The sequence below is a fragment of the Papaver somniferum genome, chromosome 5 (genome assembly GCF_003573695.1).
Source record: "Papaver somniferum cultivar HN1 chromosome 5, ASM357369v1, whole genome shotgun sequence".
Classification (NCBI taxonomy): Eukaryota; Viridiplantae; Streptophyta; class Magnoliopsida; order Ranunculales; family Papaveraceae; genus Papaver; species Papaver somniferum.
The window spans coordinates 137911814-137927083 of record NC_039362.1 but is presented as its reverse complement, the minus strand read 5'-3'; positions in this window follow the sequence as shown (position 1 = coordinate 137927083).

Genomic DNA, 15270 nt, shown 5'->3' with positions numbered 1-15270 from the left:
AATCAAAGGTTAGTTAAAACAATGCATTACTCTAACAATTAAAAATAATCTCAGTATCTCACGTAACATACTTCAAAATAAGTCTCTATAGTGGTCCAGTTGCCACGTTTGCCAAGATTTGGCTCGCGCATGAGGCGTAACATGATGTTGATATGTTGTATGAAAACCCAAAAGATATAAGTTGAACCCCCACAAAAACTAAAACTGTTAACACCATAGAGTAAAAATATGATATCAACGTTGTAGTTTAATTCGACTTAACATACATCCATCTCTAAAATCCTATCCTTGTCGAGTAATGTCTTAAAACCTTGACAGCTTAACCAGTCGCCTTTAACACCGTCATCGCTATGCCACACAATAACAACACGATAGTTAAAAGAGTTACTTTCTAAATAAACAAGTACACCGAATAAAATAATTGATATATCAGGGACACTCACCCTTGGTGTATGAAATTATTCACACCATTTATGTCCTGCTTCGTTATCAGCCGACTAGTTTTGAAATTTCGAAAAAAACTTCTCCCTAACAGCGCATCCACTATCAATTAAAATACCATAATTCTTCTCTCCCTTGTTCTCGACATCCACAGAATTATTCTTTTTCTTACCACGCTTCCTCTTTTTACCAACTTCATTCTCGGCCCCAATATTATTCACATTGTTGATTACATCTTGCAAAAACTTTACCTTTTTTGGAGCAGTCTCATCAGCGGTAACACTCATTCTCTTCTTAGGATTTGTAGGAGTAGTCAATCCAGGAGTAGTACATGCAGAAGTAGCATATGGTGACTTAATTTGTTTCCCAAGCTTCTTTTTCCTAACACCCTCAAGTACATTCTCATTGGCCTGACATGATGACCGTGCCTCATCATGTTGTTCTCTTTTCTGTGTTAAGATGTCATGAACCATATCGGCTTACATATCCAGAGGGTCGGAGACAATGAAATGGAATTAATACACCCATATCAACAAACCCTACTATAGCACAAACAAAAATCTTTAAAAAAAAAGATACACCTAGATTAATAACCCTAATCTAACAACAGCAAGAGAAACATACACCCAGACTAACAACCCTAATTTTGAACATAAATTTTTATTTGTCCCAAAGAAGACATGCACGAAATACTTACAATTATTTCAGAGCCGCCAGATAGAGAGTCATATGAACCAGCTCTGCTTGATTCTTCCTTATGGCCTCCACTAATGTCGCATGAGGTGCTACTATGCATAAATGGAGTTGACATCAGATTATATCATTATCTATTACTTGCAACAACCAACATCCCTAAATAAATTAGAAATAGAACACAAATGTCAGGAAAAGAGTAGTTAGTTACTTATCGGGTTGTTCATATCCACGAGAATCAGATCGGCGACTTCCTTCATTATAAATGTTTTGGTTATCTATCTGGTTATAGTCTTTAGATTCAATACCAGCCTCAAGTTTAGAAGATTTCATCTGTCTCCAGTACGCCTCAAAATCTTGAGGTATTTCGTCCAAGGGTGGTATATCTGTTTCTGAAGGACGACCCTGTTATGTTATATCAAAACAAAGTCAAATTAATATGAAGCCACCGACCAAAACAAAAAAAAAACACGATATCTGGAAATCGTTTTCAACCGTTATTATATGGATTCATCACTAGTCAAGTTTTCCTTTTAACTTATGTGCATAACAAATTAACAAGATTTATCTGAGATTTTAACTTGTAGCACAACCAAAATTTTCAAATTTACTCACAATAGTTTTCTTTATCGCGGTCATATATTGTCTCAATTCCATCAGTATCCGCAACACTGCACTATTCTGAACGTTAGTATGCTCTAGTTGAGTCTTAAAGACATTCATGTCGCTGCGAAGTTGACCTAAACCAGAATCCATACTCTTCGTCTTCCCATCTTCCAGGATCTCATCTTCATGATCCATACCATCAGGCGCATTTCCCGGAACACGACCTTCATACTTTCGTAACAGTCCTTCATCCTCGAGATCCTCCCACTATTTATAACTGAGGGGTCCTTCGGCCTCGAGATCCTCCCACTGTTTATAACTGAGGGGTCCTTCAGCTATCCCAAGAATTTCTAACAGTTCCGAATCATTTCGATAACATGTCATTTCTTCACTCACCTTCATTTCTGAACATGCCACTGATTCACATAGTTGTTGACGTCGAACGACTTTCGTGCACAACACGTCAAGAATAAGAGGGAGCCACCCTTCAACTGTATTCTTTGTTTCCCATTCTCCACGCACATCCGGGAACAACGTAAGGAACCAAACCTGCGGTACAAACAAAAACTATCAAAACAACATTTACGAGATACTAGACATGCAGAAAATATCAGTCCAATCACTCTTACCACCAACACTTGTGGAATTCCTTTTGGCTTGACATTTGGTTTACTAATCATATTTCTTGCAGTTTCTTTTTCATTTGATATTTGATTGCAGAGTCACTTTCAAACAGAGTCGCCTTGTACGCCCTCTCTCCCCATGGATATTTGTTGAACATTGAGAGATTGTCCACAAAGTGCCACAAATCGTCAGCAATTCCATGGATGTCTTGTATCCCCAACAAAAACATGTTGACCACATACACTAATGCCACCTTCACCCTATCTTCAACCGGACATGGAACCGGTTCTATGTATTTATATCCTTCCTGACGGCCTTGCATTTTCTTAGATATGGATGCAGTGGCATCACTTGTTTTACTATCACTGGTTTCTCTGTCAACCTTCTCTACCCGATCATGTGAGACAGTTTTTCAAAATAGAAAGTCATACAATTCCTTTCCCACGATTTCTTTATTTTTGGAAAAATACTTTTGCCTGAGTGTTGAGTCTTTTGACGCCCCCGATTGAGAGGCCGATTGAGAGTCAACATCGAGAGCTCTATCCCTCAAATCCCAAAAACTAAGACCGGATATCAGAGCAAAGTCCGTCTTTTGAAAACACAATTTTTTGTCTGCAACTCTAAAATACATTTCTTCATTTTGCCTTCTTTCAGGTTCGACTTCGATCTGCCGACTCATTAGAAAACAAAATATTGCAGAAGACCAACTCTGTTTTTTCGGGAATGTCCATTAAATGCCCGATCACAGTTGTCATGAACAAGTCTTTCTCATCTTTAGAAAACACCTTCCACAGGTCTAGTAGTGTTCCCAAGCTCGAGTAATTGCTCATACTAAAGGCGAGTCCCTGGTTTTTGAGTGGGTAGACAAACTTACTGCGAAACACAATAAAAAGTTGAAAGAAACAATGAATAAGTTACAAATAATTGGTTGATAAGTTCTCAAGACCAAAACATTATCTGAAAGAAGTATATTCCTCTACTAGAAGTTCCTATTTTTACCTGTCGTCCACATCTGCACTAGGAACTTCAAAATATAAAGGTTTTCCTCCACTCACTTCCAATTTAATCGCCTTCATAATCCCCTTCTTGGTCCTCTTCTTGGGAAGTCTACCAGAACCCATTGATTATACCTACAAATTCTGGATTTCGAAATCCCATCACATACATATTACATGATCCGTTGTTAGGTATAGGCCCGTTAAAAGACCCTATACCCAAATCTGCATATAAGAGATATAGTCCTAGTAATTCTACAAGTAGTTTCCTAATCCTAGAATAAAACCTGTTTTTAGAATATTACAAACATAGGGCAGTTTTCCCTTTATAGAGAGATTAATATTTAGAGGTAACTCAACCTACAAATAAGGTGCAGTTTAGTACCTGTAGGCAGGGGGAGGAAACTAGAGATTACTAGAGAAAATACTAGTAAGAAAATTCTAGAGAAAAAGAAGAACAAGGGTACAATTCCAAGGGCAGAAAACAACTTAAAGGAAAACATTGTATTGTTCTTTCAAAACAAACAATAAAGATAAAACGTGTATTGCAATATGTCATTTATTTTTATTCTACTTGTGTAGATATTCTCTATCTATCATTTTGGGGCTAGAAACTGATCAGTGGTATCAGAGCAAGAAGTTAAGTAAGCAACGTTTCCAGCGATGAATGGAAGGGATTCGATCTAAGGGTAACAAGGTATTACTGTTAGATCCTAATAATGATAGAAAGAAGAGGACATATGTTTCATCATCATCATCACCCAATCCGCAAGAAAACGCTATGGAGGAAGATATGGATAAACTAATGGAGATGATAAAAGGATTACAACAAACACAACAACAAAAAAACAGTTCCAAGTCAAATATAGAAAAATATCCAGAGTTCATAGATGATTCGTCATTCAAAGTGGAGGCAAGAATCGAAATCGCTACCTACAACAGAGAATTAGATCCAGAGAAGTTAGATGGATGGCTCAAGTCTTTGGAGGTTTATTTCAGCACCAAGGGATTTACTGAAGAGCAGCAGGTAAGTTTCGCTAGACTAAGACTTGATGGACATGCCCTAATCTGGTGGGAAGCGTGTACGTAAGGTTTGACCCTTAGCAGTGAAGCACCAGTAACTACTTAGAAGCAATTCACAACTTCTATCCAAAATTAGTTATGGTTCGATCTAATAGTAAGTAAACAAAATGGAAACTCCACCGGTTACAGAACCCGCTAAAAGATCAACAACATAATCTATACCCATTGCATGACAGTTATTCAAGATCCAACATCAATATTTCTCCTATGTCATGAAATGTAATGTTGAATACAACTATCCGAATAAGACTAACACCGTTTCCTCTGATTTTGACCACAAACAAAGAATCCTTTGAATTAAAAACTTCTCTTTTCAGCAAAAACCAATCTAAAGAAATCACAAAAGAATTCATAAAGCAATGTAGCATATTATGATTTACTTATAGAATACAAAGACACTCTCATACTTCAATAACTTGCTCATAGACTGATACACACCAATTGAATGAAAACCTTCTGTTATAGTTTAAAAATGAAAATCCCCCAAAAATCAATAAAAAGATCAGGATTTTCCCCAAATCAACAATTACACAAAAATCTTAATTTAACTAATTACCTGTAAGAGAATCTCAATGCGTTCCAAAAATATCAGCAACACCACCAGCAATCGATCTTTTAGAACGCTTCAAAAAAAAAATCGAATAACTCATCTTAAAAATCAAAATCTTAACTTGTAATATCACAAATTCTTTATCCCATCCATATCTCTAGGTACACAAAACTTATTCTTGCTGAAAACCCAAAAATTCCATGAACCCTAAATTTCATTCAAATCCAAAAAATCCAAGCTACAGAGAATGTGATTATTGAAATTGAAAGAAGAACAGTGTATTTAATCAAATACCCATCTAAAAAAGTGAAATTGAGATTAAAAAATCTACTTCGATTTGTTTTTCCACAGACCTAAATCAAGTGTGATTCTCTTAAGAAAACTTCAAAATAGCTTGTACTGATCTCGAATAATCCTTGATTTGAAGAAGAAACAGGAAAACGAGATTCTGATAAACAAAACAATGAAGATGAATAGGTTAAGTTTGATTTAGAGAGTGAAAAATCTTTGGGTTAGGTTATCGCCCAGTTTCGAGAGAGAGAGAGAGAAAGATAAATGTTTCTCAAATTATGGACTGAAATCAGTAGAAATGTGATATATTTTACTCCAATAGGTATTGATTTCTAATTACTAATTAGTGGTTTCCTAATTAACGCCGGTGTCGAGATACCCACCGTATAAAGGGTATCTTAGCCATTATCAAAATACACCCATAGTTTTGGTCAACTATTTGTATTTGTTACAGTGTCGGTCATATTATTGGGAATCAATCATATTTTTGGTCATTTCTACATTCACCAGTGAAAATGACCCTTTTGTTCCCTTTGTTCGGGTTGGGTGGTTTTGGGCGTGAGCTAATCGCACCGTTTAGACCATGAGTGCTGCAGACATTAGATGTCCCGCCGGCGTGGCCAGACCGCCTAAGCTCCCTTGTTTCCAAGGGGAACACTCTTCGCTCGAACCTTCTCGATGCCGATAGTTCGGCTTTCCGTCACGTTTCAATCTCTGCACTAATCCACTTTCCCGGTGACACCCCTGCCAAGTTATATGGGGATAGACTACATTCACCATCAACGCCAATTGCTACAACTCGCAAGTAATGGCGATGATGCTTCTTCATTAAGCGGTCTTCTTTTCACCTTTCAAAAAAGATCAGATAAACCGATTCCAACACCAAGATTTGTTTATAAACTAGGAAGTTATAAACCACCACGATTTTGTTACGGAGATGAGTACAATAATGAGATGAATATCTATGGGAATTACTCTTACAAAACACTTCAAAATACCAGCATCAGCTATTCTGTTCATGATCTCGTTGTTGGTTCATGTGATGGCTTGATTTGTCTCGAGAGACACCACCAAGGGAATACGAATATCCACATATACAATCCCATCACCGGGGAATATGCCAAACTCCCTGGAAACGCCTTGTGTGAAGAAAAGCATTGGCACGTTTTTGGGTTTGGATACGTTCATTCAGTGACTAATGAAAAATACAAGGTTGTTATGATCAGCTACCCGGATGGTTCTTTAAATGGAAGGATCCAGGTATACACAATCGGCAGTGCCAGCGGGTTGAGAACCATAGGTGTAACCTCCCACTTGTATAGGACAAGTCTCTCGTGAATATTTGCAAATGGAGCTCTTTATAGGATTGATGATGACAAGAAGATCACGGCTTTCGACTTGGCAGATGAAAAATTCCGATTAATCCAGTCACCACCTTGCTTGGATGATGATACTTGCCTGTACTATTATTATACACTGCGAGTATTGAGAGGGAATTTATGCATTTTTCATCATAGGAACGAAGAAAACCTTCTAGATATATGGTCTCTAAAGAAAAACGCAACGGGAGCAAGCTGGAGTAGGGACTTCAACATAGCATACGACTCGTCGGGCGGGACAAAGCATGGCCGTAACAAACTATATGGGGGCTCTAGGAGAAGTTAGAGAAACGGGGGCCTCTGTAAGCCATTTTTTTTTCTCTCCTTTGATAATTAAATGAAATTGGCCCAGAAAAGATGCCTAAAAAATCGAAAAAAACACCTTATCTTACAAAGATCGATATTCCTATCATTTTCGAATCAAAATCATACAAAATAACTTTATCCACTATCAACTTCCAAACTGTGTTTGGACAAGCCAATTGTTGCTAGAATGTTCAATAAAAATTTGCATGACATACATTGAGATAGCAGTTTTCCATATTTTTTAAGTAAATCAACAATTCTGCATATAAGTCATTTAAGTTAATATATCAGGACCCATATTATGCCTTAGATAACTTTCAAGTTGATATAAGAAACTGTAAAATTAGTTGTTTGCCGATCACCTAACTTAACTTCTTTTTTTTCCAAAGCACTTGCACCATATTCATACACAACAACTAAATTGAATTGTTGATTTTTTTTTGAGGCAACGAATTTTTGAATTATAAGTTTGGAAGTGGAATCCAGATAGAAGAATATAAAAGTCAAATGATAAAATTTACTTTGATTTCATTGTCGAAAATCTTGTTCTTGTTTTTGAATTATGGAAGGAGAAACCCTAACACTTGTAAATTGTAGTAAGTATAAGCAGTGGCGGAGCTAGACTTTCCAACTTGGGGGGACAAATATATAAAAAGGAAGATAGCACTAATGGCGGTCGGAGGCCGCCCGAAATTTTTAGGGTCTTTTGCGATAAAAGGAACAGAACTTGCCTCAAGACTCCACAAAATATAATCAATACTTCATAGAACCTTATAATATGTATGCCTAGTGCTAGAGTTTATTATAGGAAACTTTGAAATGTATGTAAATAGTTACACAAATGAAGCATATTATAGTAACTTTGTAAAATCCAAGGGGACAATTATGAAAAGCCTAAAATTTCTAAGCCTAAAATAGTCACATTGTAAATTCTAGGGAGGATATCTGTCCTCCTTAGTCCTCACTCAGCTCCGCCCCTGAGTATAAGGACAGAGAAACAATATAGTGAACTAGATGGGAAATCAAATCAAAAAGATAAAAAAAGGGAAAAAAGAACAAAAAAATCGATTACTTAATGGGAAATATATAAGATTTGGGGGACCTATGATTTGGGGGACCTAGGCCATCGCCTAGCTGGCTTATGCTCAGCGACGGCGACGGCCCTAGGACAAAGTACCGAAAAAAGCCGGCTACGCCATTATTATTAATTACAAAGAAAAATGAGGTCATGTTTGTGCACCAAAGGTCCATTCTTTACTGTCATGACCCAATAGCAAGTACGGTGATAGAACCTTTTTTTTTTTGATCGGTTAATACGGTGATAGAACTTTGGGATGTGGATGTTATGAATCGGGAGTTACAGTTTCTTAGTGCATTTCCCCACATGAACAGCTTTGTTTCATTGGAAGCCCTAGGAGAGAGGTCTGAGAGAATGAAGAAATTGAGCGAGAGATAGAGAGGCCTCGAAGACACTGATTAACCAGCTTAATGGAGCAAATCTTGCGACTTGTGCAATCGACTGACCAGGGCTTCCATTTTTATTTACGTTTATTCGTTTCGCCAATCATGAAAGTACATGTAAAATTTAATCTATTTTGCTTTGGTTTTAACCAATAACCGCTCTTCTGGTCCGACTGACTCAGGCCGCTTTTGGGGAACAAAAATAGTCAACAGCATAAAGGTTCCCCATAACACTTACTATCATATTAAAAGATGAATTTTAGGTGGTTATGTCAGCGTTGTCCTGGACAAATTTGTTCAAGAAATCTATGTTGAAATTTAACAACTAAACAATCAAGCCTATTTTTGGTTTCCGTTTTAGTCTACAAAGGGAGGACTAAGTATGAATAAAACAGCTGGAACAGAACGAATATGATTCTATTTTTTTGAGGGTTATATATTCTCTTTTAAGTGAGAGTCCATATGATATATTTTAGTCATTCCTCGAGCTCCAAACAAAGGCAAGCAAGTAGCTAGTAAGCAGGTTAAATATTTTTGGAGGAGGATTTGTTGATACTTTAGAAGTAAACATTTCCAACGATAAACATGGGCGGATATACAAATCCAACATGGGAGGAGGGGCTTGACAACTTACATGCATCCTTAATAAAATAACTGGGCTTAACCACTTTTTGTTGATGTGCGCGTCACGTCTTACTGTATATACAGAATTTTATTATGAAAATTTTCTTGTTTGATCCTAGACCCAAATAGTTATTTATTCCTGGGTCCAACTGAAAACTAATATTATTCTTAGGTCCACAAGATGGAAAAGACCTGGCTGCCCCTCCATGATACGTGTGAACGTCTTCTCTCTATTCGAAGTTCGAACCCACTGGTTAGCAAAAACACCTTCTGTCTTCGTCTCTCTTCGTTTTTCCTTTCTCTTCTCTATTCTAAGAGAATTCTTGTGATTCAATCAAGGAATCACAAACCAAAAATCTAGATTCCGATCTTTGAGAAACCAAAACTCTAAACTCTAAACCTAGATTTCGATTTTCCATATTGAATCAAGATTTTTTTTCCAAATCTACGAAGATAGTACTGCTCCTATATAAGAAGAAGATGATTATGAAGAATCACCAACACAAAAAACCAAATAAGCGAGCAAAAAACAAACAAACAAAAAAAGAGTATCGAAATCAGTAGCAGAAAAAGGTATGAATCAGAAGTACATATATGATGTACGGGAAAAGCCTAATTTATTTTAACCAATATGATACATCACTGCGTATAAGATGTTTTTTTTTTGGATTTTGACTATTTAATCAGAGGTACATAACTCAAAATCTAATGAAAATCATCATAAGTGACATGCGTTTAGTGTTCGTGTTTGTAGTTTGTGTTTTCTGACATATAGATTTGTGGGTACATAACTCAAAAACTGATTGAATAACAATCAAAGTGACACACGGTGTGTTTTTATTGTTTTCTGACACATAGATCCACCAATACATAGATACAATACCGAGGTAAAAAATCACTATATTGTTTATATACTCAAAAAAATCAATATGTTGTTTATTATTTTTGGTTGATGAGATAATGATCCACCATTACATATCTCTAGTACTTAAGAAATAAGTCTTTTATGCTTTCATTGGATTTAAGCCCTATGAACATCAAGTACATAATTCACATACTGAATAGTAACCATTATTATGCTTTCACATGTGATTTTGGGTGTTTTAGGCATATGAGTATGCAGTACATAAGGCCAGTACTGATTATGTAACATTGATTATGCTTCTATATAAGATTGTTTGTGTTTCTTGCATGTAGATTTTTCAGTACACATAACTCAAAAACTGTTGAATAACAATCAAAAGTGACATGAGGTGTGTTTTTTTTCTTTCTTCTTTTCACTGCATACCAATACATATATGTTGTACTGAGGTATAACAGTGCTTTTGTACTATAAAATCATTATGTTGGTTTATGAGATAATGATCTTGGGTATGCAATACATAAGGCCAATACTGATGAATGTGTTTATGTTTCCATATATGATTGTGTTTAAGTAACATTGTTTATGCTTCCATATATGATTGTGTTTCAGACATGATGATTGTGCAGTGCATAAATGCTACACTGAAATAAAATTAACTAAATTTTTGTAGGGAAGGTTGTGCCAAAATCTGGTACGAAGTTGTGTAGATCTGGACTCAAAGACTTACATATTTTAGTAGCCAACATGAGATTGAGTGGATATACTTTGAGTGATGCGCAATTACAAAAGATAGACGAAGCATCGTCATTCGCGGACCTCCCTTCAAGCATTGGACGCTTATGGAAGTAAAGCCACATTCTTATGGAAGTAAAGGTGCTCAATACTAGCAGTGTATATTAGTTGTACTATGAAAAAAATACTACAATGTATATTGGTTATAAAAAACATAGTTAAAACTCAAATAAATTTACATCTGAGAATTAATTTATAGTGATCACTCAATATATGTGTGTGATAAAGTTCAGTGTATATCTGCTGCACTGCTTTAATTAGTTTAAGTTTATAATTACATGTACTGGTTTAAATTCAGTTAGTATTTGTTCTACTCAAAAAGAATAGAGTATATATTGATTGTACTACAAAAAAGTTTAAATTCAGTATATATTGGTTGTACTGCAAAAAAAAATAAAAATATATATTGGTTATACTACAAAAAAAAAGTGTACAATGGAAACTTCAAAATTAGCAATAGATGCAAAGAAAAGAAATAAATAAAAAATTACATAAGCTTGAGCAAAAACCAAGGCGTGGTGGTTTATTACATACTATTTCAAGTACTTCACATACAACCAAAAAATCAGTACATCTGATACATACTGAGAAAGTGAGTGCATAATGGATGCACTGAAAGAAAAATAATGACTGAAAACACTTTCATTCACTTTTAACTCCAGGTATGCAAGGCTTTCCTCCATAATTTTCACAAGTTACCCTTATATAGTTCCCAGAACAATGAAATTGCTCTTCCCAAATCCCGATTTAACTTGTTTAGCAGCATCGATTGCCTTTCATGGACAACAACCAACACCAGAGCATTATTTCATGTAAAATTCAGCTACTAAAGCAAATATAACAGTGCATATATGATATACCCTCAGAAACTAAAAATCTACACTAATTGAAACCGGAAAAAAAAAAAAACTCAGAATGTTCAGTACATAACTTACATACTAATTCAAAAACCATGCTTATGCTTACATATATGAGTCTATGTGCGTTAAACTCTTGAACCTGTAAATGTGAATTTGCAGAACATAAATGGTATATTCAAAAAGTTCCTAGTGTTTAGATTAGAACTAGACATCTTGAACCTGTAAATGTGACCAAAACCTAACAATATTGACACAGCCATGATGAACAACAGATAAAAATGAGTATCAATATGCAGACATGGAGACCAATGAGACATACTTTGGTGGTATTAGAGACCACTACATGTCAGATGCAACTTGGGTTTCTCTATCTCAGCAAGTCATGCTGCAACCAAGATAAAACCTACAATAGTAGTCAATCAACTTTCTACTCTCTAACCCGCACATATAAGAACTAAATCACTTATCATTGGTTCAAATAATCAAACTAAAAAGATGAAATTATATGCATGCATTAATAAGACTTGTAGTATGCAGATCCTCATGAGCTTTAGTTTTACCATGCACATGTATTCATCCAAACAAAAAATGTGTTATCATAAGAAATCAAACATCATGAGATTATCCTTATTTGAAGAGGACCAAGAAGCAACATCTTCTTCAGAAACTAGTGTAACATCTTCTCCAGAAACTAAGCATATGCTAGAGGATAATAAACCTGCAAAATATAACAGTACATATATGATATACTCTCAGAAACTAAAAAGAAACACTAATAGAAACCGGAAAAAGACTCAGAATTTTCGGTACATAACTTCCATACTGATTAAAAACCCATGTTTATGCTTACATATATGAGTCTACGTATGTTAGACACTATGAATTTGCAGTACATAAATATTATACTAAAAACAAAACTAGTTAATCTGCAGAACATAAATGGTATACTTAAAAATTTCCTAGTGTTTGGATTATAACTAAATATCTTGAACCTGTAAATGTGACCAAAACATAACAATATTAACACGACCATGATGAACAACAGATATAAATGAGTATTAGTTCATTCCATCATCATAATACATAAAAAAAATGAAAATACAGTGCACTCATTACGCACTCCATCAAACACACTATAAATGCATGAGAATGCAGTAAAAAATGAGAAATACAATACATATTTCAGTATTTCGCATATGTATTGTAATCATGTATCAAAATAGCAGTGGTCCTTGCTAGTGGAAAACTCATCCACAACCTAACCATTCTTCTCCTGCTCCATAATTGGTTCTTTGTCAAATAAGAACTGCCCTTTAGATAAGAAAATCTATATGTTTCTACGTGACAGTTGGGGTTTCAGTAGAGAATAGATGATATGTTCCGTCTAAATTTGGTTTAGCAAAAACATAGGTACTGTCCATTTGAAAAAATGGTAATAAGAAATATGCTCAACAATTCGGTGGAAGGGCATTTAAAATTAATTTCCAATCCCCAACATTTCTAAAGTTTCAATATCAATAGTGGTTTTATTATTTAAGAACCAATGACATTGCTAGTTTCTTATCACTAGAAAACTATATCAACTAACAAAGTTTAACGTATACAATCTTTCATAATCATGCTCAATACATCAAATATGCACTCAATTTATATGGTGACCACTTTCTCAATAAACTTAAACTGTAATGAATAATTGTATAAAATTTAAGGATTCTTTGTTCAGTTAGCAAGTCACAAGAGAGATTCTCACCTATTTAGAGATTATTTTGGACTTCAAGCTTGCCTTTCCTCTAGAGTGATGCTTTTATGTACTGCTTTTATTCACTTGCCTTCACCCACTTGTCAATACATAGTTTATGCACTGCGATTTTATCTGGAGTGCTGTTTTAAGTTATGATTGTTCAGCAGTGCAACGTATATATACTGTGATTGTTCTGCAGTGCATCGTATATACAATATGATTTATCTGCAACAAAACATAGGACCCCTGCCGGAACATTAGCTGATTTTGATTCCAGGACAAAATCACTTAAAAACCACATTTCAGTGACTCTATATCAACTATATAATACGCTTACCCACTGCATAAGCTGATCAAAGAAATTATACACATCATTTACAAAAAACAACGAACAAACAAATAATAATCGAGAGAGTATTATTTCAGTAACGCATATATGTACCTATGGATCAAACAACAAATGGTAAAACTAAGAAATAAAACAGAATCAAAAGCAGTTTGTATCAGTATGACACATATGTACTGCTAATTCATGAACTAAAAACAACCATATGTAATGAATCTATCAAAAAAACGGAATCGAGAGAGTCTTATTTCAGTATCGAAGATATGTACTTATGTATCGAACAACAACAAATGATAAGATATAACTAAAAATAAAACAGAATCAAAAGCAATTTGTATCAGTATGCAACATATGTACTGCTAGATAATACCCCTGAAACAACAAACAAGCACGAATTTGATAAAATAAAGAAGCGAAAACAACAAGATAATCAAAGCGATAGTTCAAATATGTTACAAACACCATAATCTAACCAAAAATTGAGTAATTACGATCAAGATTCATAAAAAACAAACCAAAACAAAAATAAACCTAAAACTAAGATTTATGTGTACTACCATCAATAAATAAAAACTAAGATCTATAATGATCTCCAACAAAAGATTGAGATGAATTGAATAATCAACCTAAGAATAAAATATACACCACATACCTTGACTGATTCTTTGTTGATTATCTTGATCTGTAGGTAGCAACAACTTCATGTACGTATCTCAATTGAATTTCTCCATTACAGTGAAAATCAAGATCTAAATAGCTTAAAATAAAATAAAACAACATTAAAACTAACTAAATCTCGGTTAATCAAACAAAATCGAAATAATTCTCGCATTCGGCGATGAAAACCTAAGAAAAAAATTCTCTTCTAGCAGCTCTCCCGGTTTGGATATGAGAAATTAAAATGAAAACAAAAAAGTGAAATGAAATTTAGTTACCCTGCTTTTATATACATAAGGGTGTTTTGGAAATTTTAAAAATGCGCGTAGTATATCCCACACGTGTGCAGGACCTGGGCTTAAAAAATTTGGTCCATTTTCATGTTTTCTTTTAATTATGGACCTCTGATTAGTGGGCTTTAATGGATGGACCTGCCACTAACTAAGAACACTATAATGGTACCTACTGGTAATTCCTAGTTTTATTATACGTAGATTTCCTTTATGAGTACAAAGCTATCATCACTATAAATACAACAAAGCTATTTATGCGGAATTTTATTAACACCAAGAAGAGTCTAAACATCTCGTCTCATATTTGTGCGGAATTTGGTTGCTCAACCTACGGCAGAAGCAACGGCGAGAGAGACACACAGGAATAATAAAAGAATTCAATGGAATGTATGTAGTATTAGACATACTTTCTCGACTGCCGGTTGTATCTGTTCTAGATTGCAAATTCGTTTGCAAAAGGTTCCTAGATCTCATCAGTCATCCGAGGAATCAATTTGCTAAGATGCATCATCAACATCAATTACTACAACTTGCATGCATCTTCATTAACGGGTCTTAGTTTCACCTTTGTAGAGAAAATAAGACCACTATACAAGTTAGGAAATTATAAACCACGACTTTGTTATGGGGACGAGTATAATAATGAGATGAATACCTATGGGA